This window comes from Loxodonta africana, chromosome 19 (assembly GCF_030014295.1).
Source record: "Loxodonta africana isolate mLoxAfr1 chromosome 19, mLoxAfr1.hap2, whole genome shotgun sequence".
Lineage (NCBI taxonomy): Eukaryota > Metazoa > Chordata > Mammalia > Proboscidea > Elephantidae > Loxodonta > Loxodonta africana.
In genome coordinates, this window is record NC_087360.1 from 45295377 (window position 1) to 45316625 (window position 21249).

A 21249-nucleotide genomic window follows, 5' to 3' on the forward strand; every position below is an offset into this window, starting at 1 on the left:
AACACAGGACCCTAGTAGCTGAGTGGGCCACTGCAAATCCTGGCCACTTGCTCACAGTTGGCACCTCTAGGAATAACTAATGACCCCAGGCTTGTTATGGGCTATCGTGATTTGCTAAAAGGAGTCAACAGAGGAAAAGATCTTTCTGACAATCCACCCAGGAAGAAAGCACCCTGTTTTTCTCCTCTAAAAGGCCTGGTGATACCCTCTAAATCATTGTGATTGCCATTCTGTAAACAGCCACGCATGGAGAAAGAGGCCCCTCTTTCTACCCACCCTAATGTATAAAATGCACCACTATTATATTCATCTCCAGTGCCTGTGATGACCTAGTTTTAGGGCCTAGATGAGTCATGTTACTGTTGTTGTTAGGAGCTGTCCAGTTGGTTTCGACTCATAATGACCGTATGTACAACAGAACGAAACACTGCCTGGTTCTGCACCATCCTCACAGTCGTTATGCTTGAGCCCATTGTTACAGCTGCTGTGTCAATCCATCTCATTGAGCGTCTTCCTCTTTTTCACTGACGCTTTACTTTACCAAGCATGATGATGTCCTTCTCCAGGGACTGATCCCTCCTGATAACATGTCCAAAGTATGTGAGACTAGCCTCTCCATCATTGCTTCTAAGGAGCATTCTGACTGTACTTCTTCCATGACAGATTTGTTCATTCATTTGACAGTCCATAGTATATTCAATATTCTTTGCCAACACATTTTTTAACACTTTAAAGAGGACTTTTGCAGCAGATTTGCCTAATGCAATGTGTCATTCGCTTTTTTGACTGCTGCTTCCATGGGTGTTGATTGTGGACCCAAGTAAAATGAAATGCGTGGCAAAATATTTTCTCTATCATAATGTTGCTTATTGGTCCAGTTGTGAGGATTTTTGTTTTCTTCATGTTGAGGTGTAATCCATACTGAACGCTGTGGTCTCTGATCTTCATCAGTAAGTGCTTCAAGTCCTCTTCATTTTCAGCAAGCAAGATTGGGCCATCTGCATAACACAGGTTGTTAACGAGTCGTCTTCCAATCCTGATGCCCTGTTCTTCTTCAGATTATTTGCTCAGCATACAGACTGAATAAGTACGGTGATAGGATACAACCCCGACGCACACCTTTCCTGACTTTAAACCACGATGTATCCCCTTAAGTCATAGTCAAACATAACCCCTGGGAATGGACTAGATACATGTAAAGGAATTACAACTTTCTCAACTCCAGGTACCCCTTAGTTTCCTCATCTAGAATTAGTTACTCTAACGTTTCTATAAAATTTCAAATGTGTTCATATATAATGTGTTTTATAAAATTTCAAATCATTTGTCGTCTTGATTTTAGAATAGGTCTCCTTTCAACACTTCATAGAACACCCCTCTCTCTTCTCTCCCTTTTCTCTCCTTCTCTTCCATTTTCAGCTTTTTAGAGCTGATATGAGGTTCTGACTGAATAGAGCTTTGTTAGTTATCCCTACCCACCTACCTGCCTGCCCACGCCCATCCTCCAACTAGAGTGGGTTAAGGAGGTTTCAGTCCCTGGGTGGTGTAAATGGTTAATGGCCTTAGCTGCTAATCAAAAGGTTGGAGGTTCAAGTCTACCCAGAAGGCTTGGCCACCTACTTTTGAAAAATCAACCATTGAAAATCTTATGGAGCACAGTTCTATTCTGACACACATGGAATTGCCATGAGTCGAAGTCAACTCAGTGGCAACTGGTTTGGTTATTTTAAGGAGCTTTTAAGGGCTTTCAATCCCTTAGGTAATTTTTCCACTCTGGCCAGAGGGAACTTGAACAAGTCCAGCCCTGTGCGAGCAATGATAATTAATTGTCCTTTACTCAGAAATTGTTCTTGCCAGCCCCATGGGGTACACCCAACATATGCGCAGATTGGTATTTAGCCAAAGACTCAAGGGAACTCTTATGTGCATTTCTGGAACACTTTCTCTTGTGTAGCTCCCTTCTCTTCAGTACTGTGCCCTGCAAATTCTACCCACCTTGGCCTCCCCCATCCCCAGTATTTGTTTTCACATCTCGGTGACATTGGTAGACCACTTGGGCTCCCCCTCCCTGTTCTGCAGTATGTCTAAAAACCTAGGCAAAAGTAGGGCTCACCTCACTTGTTTTCCATTCCTCAAAGATCATAGCCTTGTGCATCCTGTTGTCCAATGTCTGAAAATAATGTTGAAAGGATTTTGTGCAATTTTCTGCCTATTCCAGAAGGAGGGTAATCTGATAATTACTCTCTCATTGCCGGAAACAGAAGTCCTCCCTTTGGGTATTTTCTGGTCAGAGAGAATTATAAGGAAACAGCTTTCATTGTTAAAACAAAACACAATATGAGGGTTTAGCAGAGACTACATCTAGAAAGAGAATCTTCAGGTGGGAGGGATGACTGAACAAGTGTGGCCTTCTACTTCAGGTTCTGTCATTCGCCCACCACCATACCTTCCCTCTTACCCCCACCCCTAAACTCATTTCAAAGGGCAGCCCCCAAAATTCTTGCTTGGTTCTTCTTATTACTGGCAGAGTTAAGCTATGAATGAGTAACAAGGAAATACTTTCAGAAAAATACAAACATCTTCAAAACAGACAACAGAAGTCTTAGATTGTTCAGTAACTGCTTCAGCAGTGGCCCAAACTGGCTCGCTTTCCTCTCAGTTCCTGCCTACGTCCATAGCATGGGTGTTTTTCTTTTTTGTTTTTCCATCTTGTCTTCCCAACAAATAGAAAAAGTTGAGCTGACTGTAGCACCCACATGGCCCACTCACTGAGACCTCATCCTTCTGCAGTGGACAGATCCAGATCAGTTTTAATGGACACAATGAACGAATTTTCTCTCCCTGGGGAAACATGTGCCACCCAGAGGGGAATGGTTTTAAAAATTTCTTCCCCTTCATTCATTTGCTTCTTTAATGAATAAGTATTTACTGAGTGTCTAACATGTGCAAGGCCCTGTGTTAACTACAGAAGATATAATGATGAACCAAAGCAATTTGGTCCCTGTCCTCATGGAGCCTACATTCCAGCTCACACCATTTACTATAAAAAAAAAAAAAATTATTATTTTTTTTTTTTGATTAGTTAATTCGCACAAGTAAGGCCGTGCTTACCTTGCTTACTGGGTGATCCATCCCTGACAGGGACTGTAAATTTGAAAAGAGGCTTTGATTCTGTAGGAAGGTGCCGTGAGTTTGGAAGAGAGACAGATGCCAGCCACACTGGAAGCAGAAGCTTTGATGAGGTGAAAAATGTGAAATTGTTCACTACAGATTAGTAAGTAAACAAAAGTAAGCCTGTGCTTACTTTGTTTATTGGGTAATCTGCTCCTGCTAATAGGCTCCCTAAGGAGGCCGAAGGCTCCTAGCTTAGAAGATCCAATCTTAGGAGATCTAGGTTTTTTACCACACTTGAAGGAGTGAGGTAAAAATAAAGTTATGGACTTCCCATGATCTGTTGACCTTGTTACACCATAAAAAGGGCTCATGTATGATCTAAATACTTTGAGTGTCTTTCCTTTTTCTTCCCATATTACTCAGCAGCTTTGATCTTTTTGAAATTATTCCTAAAATCTTCTCTCTTAGCAAAGGATTTCAAATCAATCCATTTTTATATGTAATATCTTCCTCTCTAAAATCATTTGACATATTTATTTATTCTTGAACCACAAATTTGGTTTCCGAGGAAGTTGTTTGACATTTGGGGTTGTATAAATCTGTGCCAAGAAAAATGTCAGGCAGGTCTCACCACAACACATGCTAATCGTGACAGATGGAGTAACATTTCCTGAGTTAAGATTAAGAGCCATTAACTATTTAGGCTGAACTTACTTCCTAACTTATCTAGCTATAAACAGGCAAATACTTCATTTCTTCCATGTGTCTCTGAGACATAGTTACACATGAAAATGAAAACTAGAAAGTTAAGAACTGTGTTTTCTTATAGGTCAGCCTTTTGAGATCCTTCTTGGATCGCTTACTTTTAGGCAGTACAAGGCAAAAGGCAGGTGGGGTATCTCTGCATTTACACAGGGAGGAGGTGCAGGGAGACTGGGATATAAGATTCAATGGTGGAGGGAGGGGGAGATTAGTAGGAAATCAGGGAAGGAGTTGGGTTTGTTAGAAATCTGGGGCTTTCTATGAGATCTCAGAGTTTTAAGATGGAGACACAGAAACTTGAGATGCTATTATATAAACACACCCAGAGAAAGGTGATTAGAATCAGTTATCTTATGATACTGTGACCCTTCACTGCAACTGCCCTTCTTAACTACATTCCAGGCAGTAGTATATATATATATATATTTAATTTTTATTGTGCATTAAGTGAAAGTTTACAAATCGTCAGTCTTTCATATAAAAATTTATACACACTTTGCTATGTACTCCTAATAGCTCCCTCCTAATGAGACAGCACACTCTTTCCCTACATTCTCTCTTTTCTAGTCCATTTGGCTACCTTCTGCCCCCTCTGCCCTCGCATCTCCCTCCAGACAGGAGATGCCACCATAGTCTTTTGTGTCTACTTGATCCAAGAAGCTCACTCCTCACCGGTATCATTTTCTATCCTGTTGTCCAGTCCAGTTCCTGTCTGAAGCATTTACTTTGGGAATGGTTCCTGTCTTGGTTGGGCTAACAGAAGGTCTGGGGGCCGTGACCGCTGGGGTCCTTCTAGACTCAGTCAGACCATTAGGTCTGGTCTTATTACGAGAATTTGGGGTCTGCATCCCACTGCTCTCCTGCTCCCTCAGGGATTCTCTGTTGTGTTCCCTGTCAGGGCAGTCATCAGTTGTAGCCGAGCAACATCTAGTTCCTCTGGTCTCAGGCTGACGTTCTCTCTGGTTTATGTGGCCCTTTCTGTCTCCTGGGCTCATAATTACCTTGTGTTCTTCGTGTTCTTCATTCTCCTTTGCTCCAGGTGGGGTGAGACCAACTGATACAACTTGCTAGTGTTTGAGACCCCAGATGCCACTCTCCAAAGTGGGATGCGGAATGTTTTCTTAACAGATTTTATTATGCCAATTGGCTTAGATGTCCCCTGAAACCATGGTCCCCAACCCCCGCCCCTGCCACGTTGGCCTTCGAAACATTCAGTTTATTCAGGAGACTCCTTTGCTTTTGATATAGTCCAGTTGTGCTGACCTCACCTGTATTGTGTGTTGTCTTTCCCTTCACCTAAATAGTTCTTATCTACTATCTACTTAGTGAATACCCCTCTCCCTCTCCTCCCCATAACCATCAAAGAATATTTTCTTCTCTGTTTAAACTATTTCTCGACTTCTTATAATAGTGGTCTTATACAATATTTCTCCTTTTTCAGCTGACTAATTTCACTCAGCATAATGCCTTCCAGATTCCTCCATGTTATGAAATGTGTCACAGATTCCTCACCGTTCTTTATCGACGCATAGTATTCCATTGTGTGAATATACCATAATTTATTTATCCATTCATCCATTGATGGGCACCTTGGTTGCTTCCATCTTTTTGCTATGGTAAACAGTGCTGCAATGAACATGGGTGTGCATATATCTGTTCATGTAAAGGCTCTTATTTCTCTAGGATATATTCCAAGGAGTGGGATTGCTGGATCATATGGTAGCTCTATTTCTAGCTTTTTAAGGAAGTGCCAAATCGATTTCCAAAGTGGTTGTACCATTTTACATTCCCACCAGCAGTGTATAAGTCTTCCAGTCTCTCCACAACCTCTCCAACATTTATTATTTTGTGTTTTTTGGAATAATGCCAGCCTTGTTGGAGAGAAATGGAATCTCGTTGTAGTTTCGATTTGCATTTCTCTAATGGTTCATGATCGTGAGCATTTCCTCATGTATCTTTTAGCTACCTGAAAGTCTTCTTTAGTGAAGTGTCTGTTCATCTTTTGCCCATTTTTTAATTGGGTTATTTGTCTTTTCATAGTTGAGTTTTTGCAGTATCATGTAGATTTTAGAGATCAGGTGCTGATCGGAAGTGTCATAGCTCAAAACTTTTTCCCAGTCTGTAGGTAATCTTTTCACTCTTTTGGTGAAGTCTTTGGATGAGCATAGGTGTTTGATTTTTAGGAGCTCCCCGTTATCAAGTTTCTCTTCTGCATTGTTAGTAACGTTTTGTATACTGTTTATGCCATGTATTAGGGAACCTAACATTGTCCCTATTTTTTCTTCCATGATCTTTATCCTTTGAGATTTTATGTTTAGGTCTTTGATCCATTTTGAGTTTGTTTTTGTGCATGGTGTGAAGTATGGGTCTTGTTTCATTTTTTTGCAGATGGATATCCAGTTATGCCAGCACCATTTGTTAAGGAGGCTGTCTTTTCCCCATTTAACCGACTTTGGGCATTTGTCAAATATCAGCTGCTCATGCGTGGATGGATTTATGTCTGGATTCTCAATTCTGTTCCATTGGCCTATGTATCTGTTATTATACCAGTACCAGGCTGTTTTGACTACTGTGGCAGTATAACAGGTTCTAAAATCAGATAGAGGGAGGCCTCCCACTTTCTTCTTCTTTTTCAGTAATGCTTTACTTATCCAGGGCCTCTTTCCCTTCCCTATGAAGTTAGTGATTTGTTTCTCCATCTCATTAAAAAATGTTTTTGGAATTTGGATCGGAATTGCATTGTATCTATAGATCGCTATTGGTAGAATAGACATTTTTACAGTGTTAAGTCTTCCTATCCATGAGCAAGGTATGTTTTTCCACTTATGAAGTTCTCTTTTGGCTTCTTGCAATAGTGTCTTGCAGTTTTCTTTGTATAGGTCTTTTACATCTCGGGTAAGATTTATTCCTAAGTATTTTGTCTTCTTGGGGGCTACTGTAAATGGTATTGATTTGGTGATTTCCTCTTCGATGTTCTTTTTGTTGGTGTAGAGGAATTCAACTGATTTTTGTATGTTTGTCTTCTATCCTGATACTCTGCTGGACTCTTCTATTAGTTCCAGTAGTTTTCTTGAGGATTCCTTAGGGATTTCTGTGTATAAGATCATGTCATCTGCAAATAGAGATACTTTTACTTCTTCCTTACCAATCTGGATGCCTTTGTTTCTTTATGTAGGCTAATTGCCCTGGCTATTACTTCCAGCACAATGTTGAATAAGAGTGGTGATAAAGGGCATCCTTGTCTGGTTCCTGATCTCAAGGCGAATGCTTTCAGAATCTCTCCATTTAGGATGATGTTGGCTGTTGGCTTTCTATAAACGCCCTTTACGATGTTGAGGAATTTTCCTTTTATTCCTATTTTGCTGAGAGATTTTACCATGAATGGATGTTGAACTTTTTCAAATGCCTTTTCTGCATCAATTCATAAAATCATGTGATTCTTGTCTTTGGTTTTATTTAAATGATGGATTACATTAATTGCCTTTCTAATATTGAACCATCCCTGCATACCTGGTATGAATCCCACTTGGTCATGGTGAATTATTTTTTTTGATATGTTGTTGAATTCTATTGACTAGAATTTTGTTGAGGATGTCTTTACATGGTTTTGGTATTAGGGATATGCTGGCTTCATAGAATGAGTTTGGGAGTATTCCGTCCTATTCTATGTTCTGGAAATACCTTTAGTAGTAGTGATGTTAATTCTCTGAAAGTTTGGTAGAACTCTGCAGTGAAGCCGTCCGGGCCAGGGCTTTTTTTTTGTTGGGAGTTTTTTGAATACCTTTACAATCTCTTCTTTTGTTATGGGTCTATTTAGTTGTTCTACCTCTGTTTGTGTTAGTTTAGGTTCATCCATTTCTTCTAGGTTTTCAAATTTGTTAGAGTACAATTTTTCACAGTAATCTGATATGATTCTTTTAATTTCAGTTGAGTCTGTTATAATATCACTCATCTCATTTTTTATTTGGGTTATTTGCTTTCTCTTCTGTTTTTCTTTTGTCAGTTTGGCCAGTGGTTTATCAATTTTGTTAATTTTTTCAGGTATTCAGCTTTTGGTCTTGTTAACTCTTTCAATTGTTTTTCTGTATTGTATTTCTTTTAGTTCTGCCCTAATTTGTATTATTTCCTTTCTTCTAGTGCCTTTGGGTTTCTTTTGTTGCTCTCTTTCTATTTGTTCAAGTTGTAGGGATAATTCTTTGATTTTGGCCCTTCCTTCTTTTTGTGTGTGTGCATTTATTGATATAAATTGACCCCTGAGCACTGCTTTCACTGTGTTCCAAAGGTTCTGATAGGAACTGTTTTCATTCTCATCAGAGTCTATGAATTTCTTTATTCCATTCTTAATGTCTTCTATAGCCCAGTCTTTTTTGAGCAGGGTATTGTTCAGTTTCCAAGTGTTTGATTTCTTTTCCCTGCTTTTTCTGTTATTGATTTCTACTTTTATGGCCTTATGATCAGAGAAGATGCTTTATAACATCTGGTTGTTTCGGATTCTGCTAAGGCTTACTTTATGACCTAATACGAGGTCTATTTTAGAGAATGTTCCATGTGCATTGGAAAAGAAAGTATACTTGGATGCTGTTGGGTGGAGTGTCCTGTATGTCTATAAGGTCACATTGGTTGATTGTGGCATTTAAATCTTCCTTGTCTTTATTGAGCTTCTTCCTGGATGTCTTGTCCTTCACCAAAAGAGGTGTGTTGAAGTCTCGTACTATCATTTTGGAGCTGTCTATCTCTCTTTTCAGTGGTGACAGAGTTTGTTTTATGTATCTTGCAGCCCTGTCATTGGGTGCATAAACATTTAATATGGTTGTATTGTCCCTTTAGTGATTATATAATGTCCTTCCTCATCCTTTGTGGCGTATTTAACTTTAAAGTCTATTTTGTCAGAAATTAATATTTCCACTCCCACTCTTTTTTGATTGTTGTTTGCTTGATATATTTTTTCTGTCTTTTGAGTTTTAGTTTGTTTGTGTCTCTAAATCTAAGGTGTGTCTCTTGTAGGCAGCATATAGATGGATCGTGTTTTTTTATGCTTTCTGACACTCTTTGTCTCTTTATCGGTGCATTTAGTCTATTAACATTCAGCATAATTATGAAGGGGTATGAATTTAGTGCTGTCATTTTGATGTCTTTTTTTGTGTGTTGTTGACAGATTCTCTTTCCCACTTAATTTTTTGTGGTGAGTAGTTTATCTTTATATACTGTCTTTTCCTCTTCTTCATTGTTGTTGATTTTGTTTCTGTTGAGTCGGTATTTTTTTTTCTTGTATTTTATTTTGATGCTAATGTCCTTTGTAATATTTACCCCTATTTTTCTAATATGTACCCCTGTTTTTCTAAGTTTAAAGCTAATTTGTATTTCTTTATATTGCCTTGCCTTCCTCTCCATATGAAAGATATATGACTACATTTCTTAGTCCCTCTTTATTATCTTAATATTGTCTTCTTTTACATAATGACGTCACTGTTTCCCTGTTTTGAGTGTTTTTGTAATCTTGATTTGTTTTTGTGATTTCCTTGTCTGGGTTAATCTCTGACTGCTCTGTCCAGTGTTCTAGTCTTGGGTTGATACCTGGTATTGTTGATTTTCTAACCAAAGAACTCCCTTTAGTATTTCTTGTAGTTTTGGTTTGGTTTTTACGAATTCCCTAAACTTCTGTTTATCTGAAAATGTCCTAATTTCATCTTCACATTTGAGAGACAGTTTTGCTGGATATATAATTCTTGGTTGGCAATTTTTTTCCTTCAGTGCTTAATGTAAGTTGTCCCATTGCCTTTTGCCTGCATTTTTTCTGCCAAGTAGTCCGAGCTTATTCTTATTGACTGTTCTTTGTGGGTAACTTTTCATTTATCCCTAGCTGCTCTTAAAATTCTCTTTATCTTTGGTTTTGGCAAATTTGATTATAATATGTCTTGGTTACTTTCTTTTAAAATCTATGTTATGTGGAGTTCGATAAGCACCTTGGATTGACATCTTCTTATCTTTCATGATATCAGGGAAGTTTTCTGCCAACAAATCTCCAACAGTTGTCTCTGTATTTTCTATTATCCCTCTCTGTTCTCATACTCTAATCACTCATAGGTTATTTCTCTTGATAGAGTCCCACATGATTCTTAAGGTTTTTTTTTTTTAATTCTTTTATCTGAGTTTTGTTCAAATATATTGGTGCCAAGTGCTTTATCTTCAAATTCACAAATTCTGCCTTCCATTTGCTCAATTCTGCTCCTCTGACTTTCTATTGAGTTGTCTAATTCTGTTATTTTATTGTTAATCTTCTGAATTTCTGATTGCTGTCTCTATGGATTCTTTCAGCTTATTAAATTTTTTGTTATGTTCTTGAATATCCTTTTTAATTTCTTCAACTGTTTTATATGTGTGTTCCTTGGCGTGTTCTGCATATTGCCTGATCTCCTTTCTGATGTCTTGAAGAGCTCTGTATAGTAATCTTTCGAATTCTGCTTCTGGTAATTCCAGGAAGGCACCTTCAGAAGATCCTTGATTCTCTGTGTTGAGAGCTTGTTGAAGCGATCATGGTCTGTTTCTTTATGTAGTTTGATATTGACTGTTGTCTCCAAGCCATCTATAAGTTATTGTATTAGTTTATTTTATGTTTGCTTGCTGTATCCTAGCTTCTTGCTTTGTTTCGTTTTGATATGCCCAAATGTGTTGTTTGGGTGAGCTAGCTTGATTATTTTCGCCTTTGGAGCTCTGACATCCTGTCCCCAAATGGCTAGAGCTGTTATCAGGTATATCAGTCTAGGAGTCCGTTCACTTTTCTTGTGTGGATTCAGCTCAGGTGTCCAGGTAGCTGATCATCAAGTGTGTGGTACAGGCTCTGTCGTACAGTCTGAGAGGGGCAGGGGTGTTTGTGTTGGTACCCATATCTGGTTGCAGCAGGGGGTCACACTCTGAACAAGGCAGGGGGGCTGAGAACCATCCCCTGAGTGCCTATGAGGAAAGCACATCCCTGTTCCCTATAGCATACAGGTGGGTGGGTTCTGCAGATGGACCTTGGGCACCCATTGCTTTCGGCTGTAAGGCCTGGGAGGTGCCATTTATCCTTGGACCTCTGTCATGGGTGGCTGGGTGACCTGGGTGGAGCCATCAGTCCTTAGGCGCCTGATGTGGGTAGGTGAGGACCCTGTTTAATAGGCAAAGAGGTGTCAAATATCAAACACTCACTTCTCCATCGCACAGTGTAAACAGTTGCAGTCTCCCAGCAAGGGCCTATTCTCCTGAAATAGGCCCACATGGGTCCATGCAGGGGGGAAAGGTATTCAAAGTTCATGGACCATTTATGCCTGGACAGGAGCCGCTTCTGTCCTGAGCTCCCCAGGTTAGTGGAGCTGGCAAATTATCTTTTCCCCTGTTGTGAACTTATTCCTTCTCCAAGTCTGTGAGCATGTCTCAGGGTGCTCAAATGGGCCTATCTCAGGCTCAGGGAAATGAGCAGCCACTGAAGCCGGTTTGGGGGTGGGGAGCATGGTAAAATATACACTAGTGCTTAGCTTTTGCCAAGAGCACCATTCTTCTCTGGTTCCAGAGGTGTGAGTGGGCTGTGCGGCTGGCTGCTTCTCCCTGAGGAAACTGCAGCCGAACGCTACTACCAGCCTGCCGCAGCTGCGCCTGGAAGTGGTGCCTGAGGGATCCCAGCAATTCAGGTCCGGCAACTCCTCTCCGCTTCTGAACTGTCTCTTTCTCCCCCTGCCACTCAGTCTGTTTTCTGACTTTGCCTTTGATGTTCAGGGCTCCTATCTTGTCATAAATATAATCTTTTCACTTGATTTTTCAGGTCTTTGTTGTAAGAGGGATTGCCGGAAGCATCTGGCTTTTTTGCCATCTTGGCCCCACCTCCGGTCAGTGGGCAGCAGCAGTATATTTTGAAGAGAAGATTCCACTGTGTAAGAAAGAAGAATCTTTGAATCTGTCATTTTGGTGGTTGTTCCTTTTGCTTAGTTGATCATTTCCCTTGGGCACTGTGCCTTCAGTCAGAGTAATCTCCCATCAAGTGGTGAGTGACAGGCACTGCCTTAGTGTGGGTTTTTGTTGGAATGACACAGTCTCAACTCCAATATAAAATACAGAACAGAACCATTAATTTTCTACTCATGCCAATAAATGTAAAGCCATAAATCTTTATTAAAACAGAATTCCCTGGATGGAACAAATGGTTAATGTGCTCAGCTGCTAACTGAAAGGTTGGAGGTTTGAGTCCACTCAGAGGCACCTTGGAAGAAAAGCCTGGTGATCTACTTTTGAAAAATCAGCCACTGAAAACCTTATGGAGCACAGTTCTATTCTAACTCACATGAATCAAAATCAACAGCAACTGGTTTTTTCTCCACTGGAGAGAAAGGAAAGAGAATTTGTGTGTGTAGTGGCAGAAGGAGGTGGGGAATATTTGAAGATATTACTTCTAAAGTCCATTTTGCCAAGTAACGGTTTCCAAACTGCAGATATAGTGGAATCTTTTTTTGAAATTACATTATCTGAGCAGTGGCTGGAAACCCTGGGGGTGTAGTGGCTAAGTGCTATGGCTGCTCGCCAAAAGGTTGGCAGTTCGAATCCACCAGGTGTTCCTTGGAAACTGTATGGGACCATTCTACTCTGTCCCATAGGGTCGCTATGAGTTGAAATCAACTCGACCGCAATAGGCTTTTTTGGTTTAAGCAGTGGTTAAGCATTAGTCTGCTAACCAGAAGGTTGGTAACTTGAATCCACCAGCTGCTCCTTGGAAACCCTATGCAGCAATTCTACTTTGTCCTATAGGGTCGCTATGAGTCAGAATTGACTTGACAGCAGGGTTTTTTTTTTGTTTGTTTGTTTTGTTTTTTTTTAATCAGTCATTGCTGGTGAATTGTGTTGCCTGGAAAAAATAATACTAGATAAAAGTGTTAAATCCCCAAATAAAACATCTCAATGGTAGATAACTACAGTTTGACATCATGAAATGAGTAGAAATTTTGTTATACTTAAGGGAAGACATTTAGTTTAAAATAAAAAGGCTATGGCACTTGGAATTGGAAGACCTGGATTCAAGTCTTAGCTCCATAATTTACTGGATAAACCTCTGGGCTTCAGGATCATCATCTATAAGTTGGGGTATCCTACACACCTTGTTTTATGAGGATTTTTTTAAGTTAAATTGAAATTATTTTACAAATTCTAAAGGGTTATACAAATAAATATTATTTGTATAGTAACATGGAAGACTTTTGGCCTTTAGTTTATTGGAAAGGTTGTCTTTATAATTTAAAATTATAAGGACTTGACTGACAATAAAATACGATGCGAATACAAATAAACTATACTTCAGTATGTTACATTGTTACAGTGGTAACATAAATCACAGACTTACCTGAATTTGCAAAGAAATACAGAATTTTTGGGTTTTTAATCACTTCACAGGAGTCTGCTCATGAGACAAGAGGGTCCTAGCATCCAGTTCTTCTCTGAAAGGACAGACACTGAAGCATCTGCAGTGTGGACAGCTTCAAAATACATTTTGTAGCCCATTTCCCTGTAGCTTTACCGAGTAAGAGGTCAAATAGCTTATAGTATTGAGCAAGTATATGGAGGGCGGGGAGAAAAGCTTAATTTTTTCTCCTTTCCATCCTCTTCAGTAAGACCAGTATTGGCTCTCTGGTGACACCTGCAGGCTAATGAGAAAATGAGGCATAAAGGCCTTAGGGAAAAAGAACACATGTCTAGGGCTAAAATAAATTTCTAAAGCATTGCTTTTCAGGCTAATATGTGTGTCCGAATTACCTGAGGATTGTATTTAAATGAAAATTCTCATTCAGTAGGTCTGGGGCAGGGGCCCAAGATCCTGCAGGTCTAATACCTGGGGTCATCCCCAGGTGATGCTGTAAGGCTGTGGATCTTGACCACATGCTGAGTAGCTGGACACAGCACTGGGTGTCAGAGATAGAAAGGACATTAAGAGTTGTCTTGTCCAGGCCTTTCATTTTACATGTGAGAAAACTGTGGACAGAGAGAGGGTGTGTCCCACCACGATTTTATAGAATGTAAGATGTTTCATTCCTCTAGCCTGACTTTCTTGTCTGGAATGTCAAATGATGTGAACTCAAAGGGCTTTCCAGTTCAGTACATAATGATTATAAGAGTTGTCCAGGCCACACTGCTAGACAGAGCAGTGCAAGACTCTTTCATTGCCTCCTCCGACAAGCTCAAGAGATTAGGTTGGCCTCAGAAGCCACCAAAGACTGGGCTGACTGCCAGAAGCTTTGGGTATGAAAAGGGCTGCTTTAGACAATGGATAATATTTTATTTTCTATTTCTCCTTGTTGTGCTGCTGGCTGGGGAAGTTCTAGATTAGATATAAGATGCTCTGATTTCCAGAGAAACTGATATTTGTCTGTCAACATTAGAAATCACAATGAGTTCTTAGTATTCTATCTGGCTGCAATAACAAAAGCCACCTCCCAAAAGATACCACTCTGGCAAGTCATCCACAAAGTAACAGAGAGGTTGCTTCCAGCCTGACCTTTACAACTCAGCAGGGTATCCCTTTCCCCAGGTCCTGTGAAAACATCCCCCTCCCACGCCACAATTTCTCCCACTAGCCATGCTATGGGAGAAATAAACACAATCATTGATTATCAACACAAGGGCACTTAGAGACTCATTCAGCTAACACTCATCTATACTAGGTGCAATAGGTCCAAGTTTTGGAATGAATTACCTTCAGAAAACAGTTGACGCGGCACTTCATAATTCAGGGCCTTGGAATGGATTACCCCAAAACTGCAATTAATTGGAAGACTATGGAAAATAAGCACTGACTTATGGAATTCATTAACATTACTGTTTAAAGTGATGGTTAAGCTGTATGAATTTAAAAATGCAGAAATTGACACTTGTGTATATTATCTGGCTTGGGGTAGTGGAAAAATCCCTGAGTGGAGAAGCAGAAGATAAGGACTATATCCTTGAATCTGTGACTTACTGGTTGTGTGTCCTTGGGCAAGCTGTTTAGCTTCTCTGGGACTCAAATTCTTACATTTGTTAGATGAAGAGGTTTATTAGATAATTTCCGAGTTCTCTTCCATCTCCAATATCTTATGATCTCAAAACCTATATAGTTAAAGAGAAAATTCACAATTTCTACAGAAGAAAAATACCAGGAACTCTATTGTATCTTAATGTAGTACACAAAACTGTTTGTTCTGTTCAGGGATGATTATGTGCCTAGAACTGTATACACAGCTAGTAGCTTGTCATCTGGGGCCTCCATCATATTCATCTTTGTTTCCTCAGCAACCAGCCCAGTTTATGGCACATAGTAAAAACCAAATCTGTTGCTGTCAAGTCAATTCTGATTTATGGTGACCCCACGTATTACAGAGTAGAACTGTTCCATGAGTGGTGGTGTTGTTTGTTGCTGTCAAATCTATTCCATCTCAGGACAACACCATAGGTTGTTGTTATTGCATGCTGTTGAGTCAATTCCAACTCACAGTAACCCAGTAGGACAGAGTAGAACTGCCCCACAGGATTTCCTAGGCTGTAATCTTTATGGAAACAGGTCGCCAGATCTTTTCTGCTGCAGAGTCGCAGTGGGTTCAAACCACACACCTTTTGGTTACCAACTGAGCACTTTGCCATTGTGCCGCCAGGACTCCTTACCCCATAGGTCCAAAGCTGTAAACATGTTGCTGTCGAGTCAATTCTGAATCATAGCAATCCAACATAAATGTTTGATGATTGAGTGAGGGAATGAAAAAGGAGTCGAGGCCTAATTTATAAATTCTAAAATTCTGGTAAGTCCTAAGAACACAATTTCCTTGATCCTACTTCTAGTTACTATCCTATCCATCTCGTCTTTAAAGCCAAATGTCAAAAGAGATGGTCTGCTGGCTCCATTCTTTCATTTCCCACTCCCTCCTCAGCATGTTCTGATCTGACATCTGCCCCTTTACCAGTTGCCATGGAGTGGATTCCAATTCATGGTGACTCCATGTGTGTCAAAGTAGAACTGTGCTCCATAGGATTTTCAGTGGCTAATTTTTCAGCATAGATCACCAGGCCTTTCTTCCTGGATGGACTTAAACAGCCAACTTTTTGGTTAGTAGTCAAGTACTTAACTGTTTGCACCACCCAGGGGCTCCTTCTACTGCTTTGTTGTTGTTGTTGGGTGTTGTCTAGTCGATTCCTTCAGGGCCACTGAAATAGCTCCTCCTAAGCTCACCAAGGAAACTCTGGTGGCATATTAACTATGGAGCCCTGGTGGCACAGTTGTTAAGAACTCAGCTGTTAACCAAAAGGTTGGTATTTCGAATCCACCAGGTGCTCCTTGGAAACTCTATGGGACAGTTCTACTCTGTCTTATAAAAAAAAAAAATAGGGTCAACAAAATGGAAACCCTGGTGGTGTAGTAGTTAAGAGCTACAGCTACCACCCAAAGGGCCAGCAGTTCAAATCCACCAGGTGCTCCTTGGAAACTCTATGGGGCAGTTCTACTCTGTCCTATAAGGTTGCTATGAGTCAGAATCGACTCGATGGCAGTGGGGTTTGTTTCTTTTAAGCTCACCAATGGCTTCTGTGTTGGTAAACAAAATGAGCATTTTGTAGCCCTTATTATACCTGATTGCTGGAGAAAGATGTGGCAGTTTCCATCTGTAAAGATTTACAGCCTTGGAAACCCTACAGAACAGTTCTACTCTGTCCTATATGGTTGCTATGAATTGGAATCAGCTCGATGGCAGTGGGTTTGGTTTTGCAGTTTTTGTTATACCTGATCACTCACCAGTATTCAACATTGTTGAAAACCTTCTTACTGAAACTTTATCTTCTCTGGCTTCCTCCACACCACACTTTGTTCTCCCTCCAACCACTTATAGCTGCTTATCCCCCAGCATTTTTGCAGGCTCACCTTTTAATTTTTTTTAAGTGCTAGAATTCCTCAGACCTCAGTTATCTGAGCATTCCTTGGACTATTTCATGCATCTATATGCCACCGACTCCTAAATGAATATCTAAAGGCCAGACATTCCTCTAACCCCAGGCTTCTATCTCCAAGGGCCTATGTCATTACCTAGATATCACAAAGGCCTAGCAACTGCAATATATCCAACTCAACAATAAGAAAATAAACAACCTAAATTGAATTTGCTATGAGTTAGAATTGACTCGATGGCAATGGGAAATGGGAAAATTGAAATTATGCAAGAGATTTGAACAGACATTTCACTAAAGACATACATATGGCAAATCAGCACATGAAAAGATACTCAATATTAAAACTACACCATTAGATACCTATTAAAAAAAAAAAAAGAGTGGCTAAATTAAAAAAAAAATTGACAATACCAAGTACTGATGAAGATATGAAACAACTGAAACTTTCATACTTTACTGGTGGGAATGCAAAATGGCACAGCCTTTTTGCAAAACAGTTTAACAGTTTCTTATAGTTAAAAGTACACTTACACTAGCCAACAAATATACTTCTAGGCGTTTACCCTAGGGAAATGAAAACCTATCCTACGCAAAAACCTCTACATAAGTCTTTATAGCAGCACTATTAATAAATGCCAACAACTAAAAACAATCCAAATGTCCTTCACATGGGTAAATGCATAAATAAATAGTAAAACACCCATACAATGTAATACTGCTTAGCAATAAAAAGAAAAAAACTACTTATATACACAACACAAATGAGTCTCAAATGCATTAAAACCAAACAAAACCAAGCCCACTGGCTTCAACTAGACTCCGACTCATAGCAACCATATAATGCAGTAGGGTAAGTGAAAGAAACCAAACTCAAAATACTATACACTGTTGACATAATAACAAAAACAGGAATAGCAAAAGATAAAATAGATAAATGGAACCTCATAAAAATTAAATATTTTTGTTCATAAAAGGAGTTTATCAAAAAAGTGAAAAGGCAGCCTAGAGATTGAGAGAATATTTTCACAAACCATATATCCAAAAAGGGTCTAATATCCAAAACAGATATAAAAGTTCTACAACTTAACAAAAAAAATGACAACCCAATCAAAAAATGGGCAAAGGCATTTTATCAAAGAAGATATTCAAATCACCGACAGGTACATGAAATGATGTTCAATGTCTTTAGCTACCAGAGAGGTTCAAATCAAAACCACAATGAGCTACCACTTCATTCCCACTAGGATGGGAATGATTTTTTTAAAAAAAAGGAAAATTAAAATGTTGGGAGGACGTGGGATAATTGAAACTCTAATCTATTGCTGGTGGGAATGCAAAATGGCACAGCCATTGTGGAAAACAATGTGGTGGTTCCTCAAAAAATTAAAACTAGAACTAGCATATGGCCTGGCAATGCGACTCCAAGGTATGTGTGCAAGGAACTTCAAAACAGCAAAGAGAACAGACATAAGCACACCAGTGTTCATTGCAGCACTATTCACAATAGCCAAAGGGTGGAAACAACCTAAACGTCCATTCAACAGATGAGTGAATAAATAAAATGCGGTACATACATACAATGGAATACTACTCAGTCATAAAGAGGAATGAAGTCCTGATATAGGCCACAACATGAACCTTGAAAACTTTATGCTGAGAGAAAGAAGTCAATCACAAAAGGACAAATATTATATGTTCTCACTTATATGAAATGACAAGAATAAGCAAATATATGGAAACCAAAGTTTATTAGTGGTTACCAGGGACAAAAGGGAGAGGGGTTAGAAGACCCCTTGTTTGGGAAGCAGTGAGTTTTTATTTATGCTGATGGGAAGTTTGGTATTAATTAAGGATGCACAACATGATTAATGTAATTGATATCACCAAAGTGTATACCTGAAAAAGGCTGAATTGGCAAATACTGTGTTATATATGTTTTTACAAAAAGAGAGAGAGAGAAAGCAGCTGCTGAGGCTATTTATATACAACTGAACAACTCCTGGGATTTGTTTATAGGTGCATGGTTTCACAGGACACTCAATTGGCCTAGTATGGTTTTTAGTGTTTCTTTTAGGGTTTTTTTATTTTATTGTGTACAGCCTGGTTCTTAAAACATTGCAGGTGGCCACCCAAGGTACATCAATTGGCCCCTATTCACCTAGAACAGCAGAGGAGGAAGAAGAGGCAGGAATCGGAGGAGGAACTGCGAGACATGCCTAACTGCTTCCATGAATGACTGCTTCCTTTGTCATGAGACAATGAACTGGATGATGCCAGCTACCATTACAGAATGTTTTGATCAAAAAACTTATAAAGCAATCCTGATCAAAAGGGGTAAAATTGTGGAAGAGATTTTCAAATTCTCATGGAATCCAGACTTTCAGGAGCCATTAAGATTGGGTGACCCACCCCCTCCAAAAAAAATCATTGTCCTGAAATAAACTTTAAAACGAAACTATCCCCTGAAGTCATCTTTAGATCAAACGATAGTTAGCTTATTTAGTGAAGAATATTTGCCTTGAGCATTGTGCTCTGTTAGAGAATTATCTACCTGTGATCAAATTGACAACAGCAACTCTAAAGATTAGATGAAACTTAGAGGCAGTGGATTTATCTTAATGGTGGTAGAATAATTTGGAAAAGGACAGAGAAAATGGTTACACAACTTGAAGAATGTAATTAATGTAACTGAATTGTACATTTAGAATATGTTTTCCTGTGTATATTTTCACCCCTCCCCCCAAAATACTATATACTGTGTGATCCCATTTATATGACATTCTTGAAAAGACAAAACTATAGGGACCAGGAGCTTATCAGGTTTTAGGAGCAAGGGAAAGGTTTGACTATAAAGGGCAGCATGAGGCAGCATGAAGGAAATTTTGGGGGGAGATGAAATTGTTATGTAGTGGTGGTTACATGAATCTATGCATCTGTCAAAATTCATAGAAATGTATACCCCCCAAAAAAATCCACTGAATTTTACTATATGTAAATTTAAAAAATTAAAATCTAACATGTCCTTACAATGCCAAATCCAGGGAGTAGGTGGAGCAGCAAGAATGTCCTTTCATTGTTGGTAAGAATTCAAAATGGTACAGTCAGTCACTTTGGAAAACAGGTTGGTAGTTTCTTACAAAGTTTGACATAGGCTTACCATATGATCCAGCAATCATACTCCTAGTTTTTTTTTTTTTTTACCCAAATGAATTGAAAACTTATGCTCACACAAAAACCTACACATAAATGTTTATAACAGCTTTATTCATAATTACCAAAAATTGGAAGCAACCAAGATGTTCTTCAATTGGTGAATGGATATATAAACTGTGGTGCCATACAATGGAGTAGATTATTCAATGATAAAATGAAATGAGCTATCAAACTACAAAAGACATGAAGGAGCCTTAAATCCATATTGCTAAGTGACAGAAGTCAGTCTGATAAGGCTACATACTATATGATTCCAACTATATGACACTCTGTAAAAGGTAAAACTATACAGACAGTAAAAAGATCAGTGGTTGTCAGGGTTCCAGGGGAAGAGAGAGGGATGAGCATGGGCCATTTTCAGGGAATTTTCAGGGCGGTGACACTATTCTGTATGATACTGTAATGGTGGACACCTGGCATTGTGCATTTGTCAAAACCCATAGAACTATACAACATAAAGAATGATTGTTATTACGAAGAATGTAATCCATGGACTTTAGTTAATAATAATGTTTCAGTATTGGTTCATCAATTGCAGCAAATGCACCACACTAATGCAAAATGTTAATAAAAGTAGGAACTGTGTGTAGTGCCCTTGGGTGGTACAGATGTTTAAGCTCTTGGTTTCTAACCAAAGGCTTGGTTGTTTCAGTCTACCCAGAGGTGCTGCCCAAGAATGGCTTGAAGATCTACTTTGAAAGGTCACAGCCATTGAAAACCCTATGGATTGCAGTCATACTTTGACACACATTGGGTCTTTATGAATCAGAGTCAACTCAATGGCAACTGGTTTTGGTTTTTGTTTTGTTTTGGCTTTGGGTTTGTTTTGGGTTTTGGGTTTTTGGTGTGTGGTGAGTGGGGATGTAGGGGAATATGGGAACGCTCCATACTTTTTTTTTTTTTTCATGATTATGGGGTTTATTAGGGAAGTAACAGGTTACAATTCAGGTTCAGGAACGCTCAGGGTACAGTTCTTTGTTCAGGACGGTCTCTTCTCAGCCATGCCTGCAGGCAGACCTCTCTTTCTGGCCCTTGGCCCTTCTGCGTAGCCTGGGCCCTACTCAGACAAGTATTACAAAGCTCTTTTAGCTCTGTCGATAAGTGCCCAGAAGCTCCCCCCGCCCCCCGCCAGTCTACAAGTAAGCCTTGGCCTAAAGGTGCTTGGCTCTGGCTCCGTAGGTTGGAAAACCCTAGCTCCACCAAGTGCCCTCCAGAAGCACGCTACTTCTCTAGCAA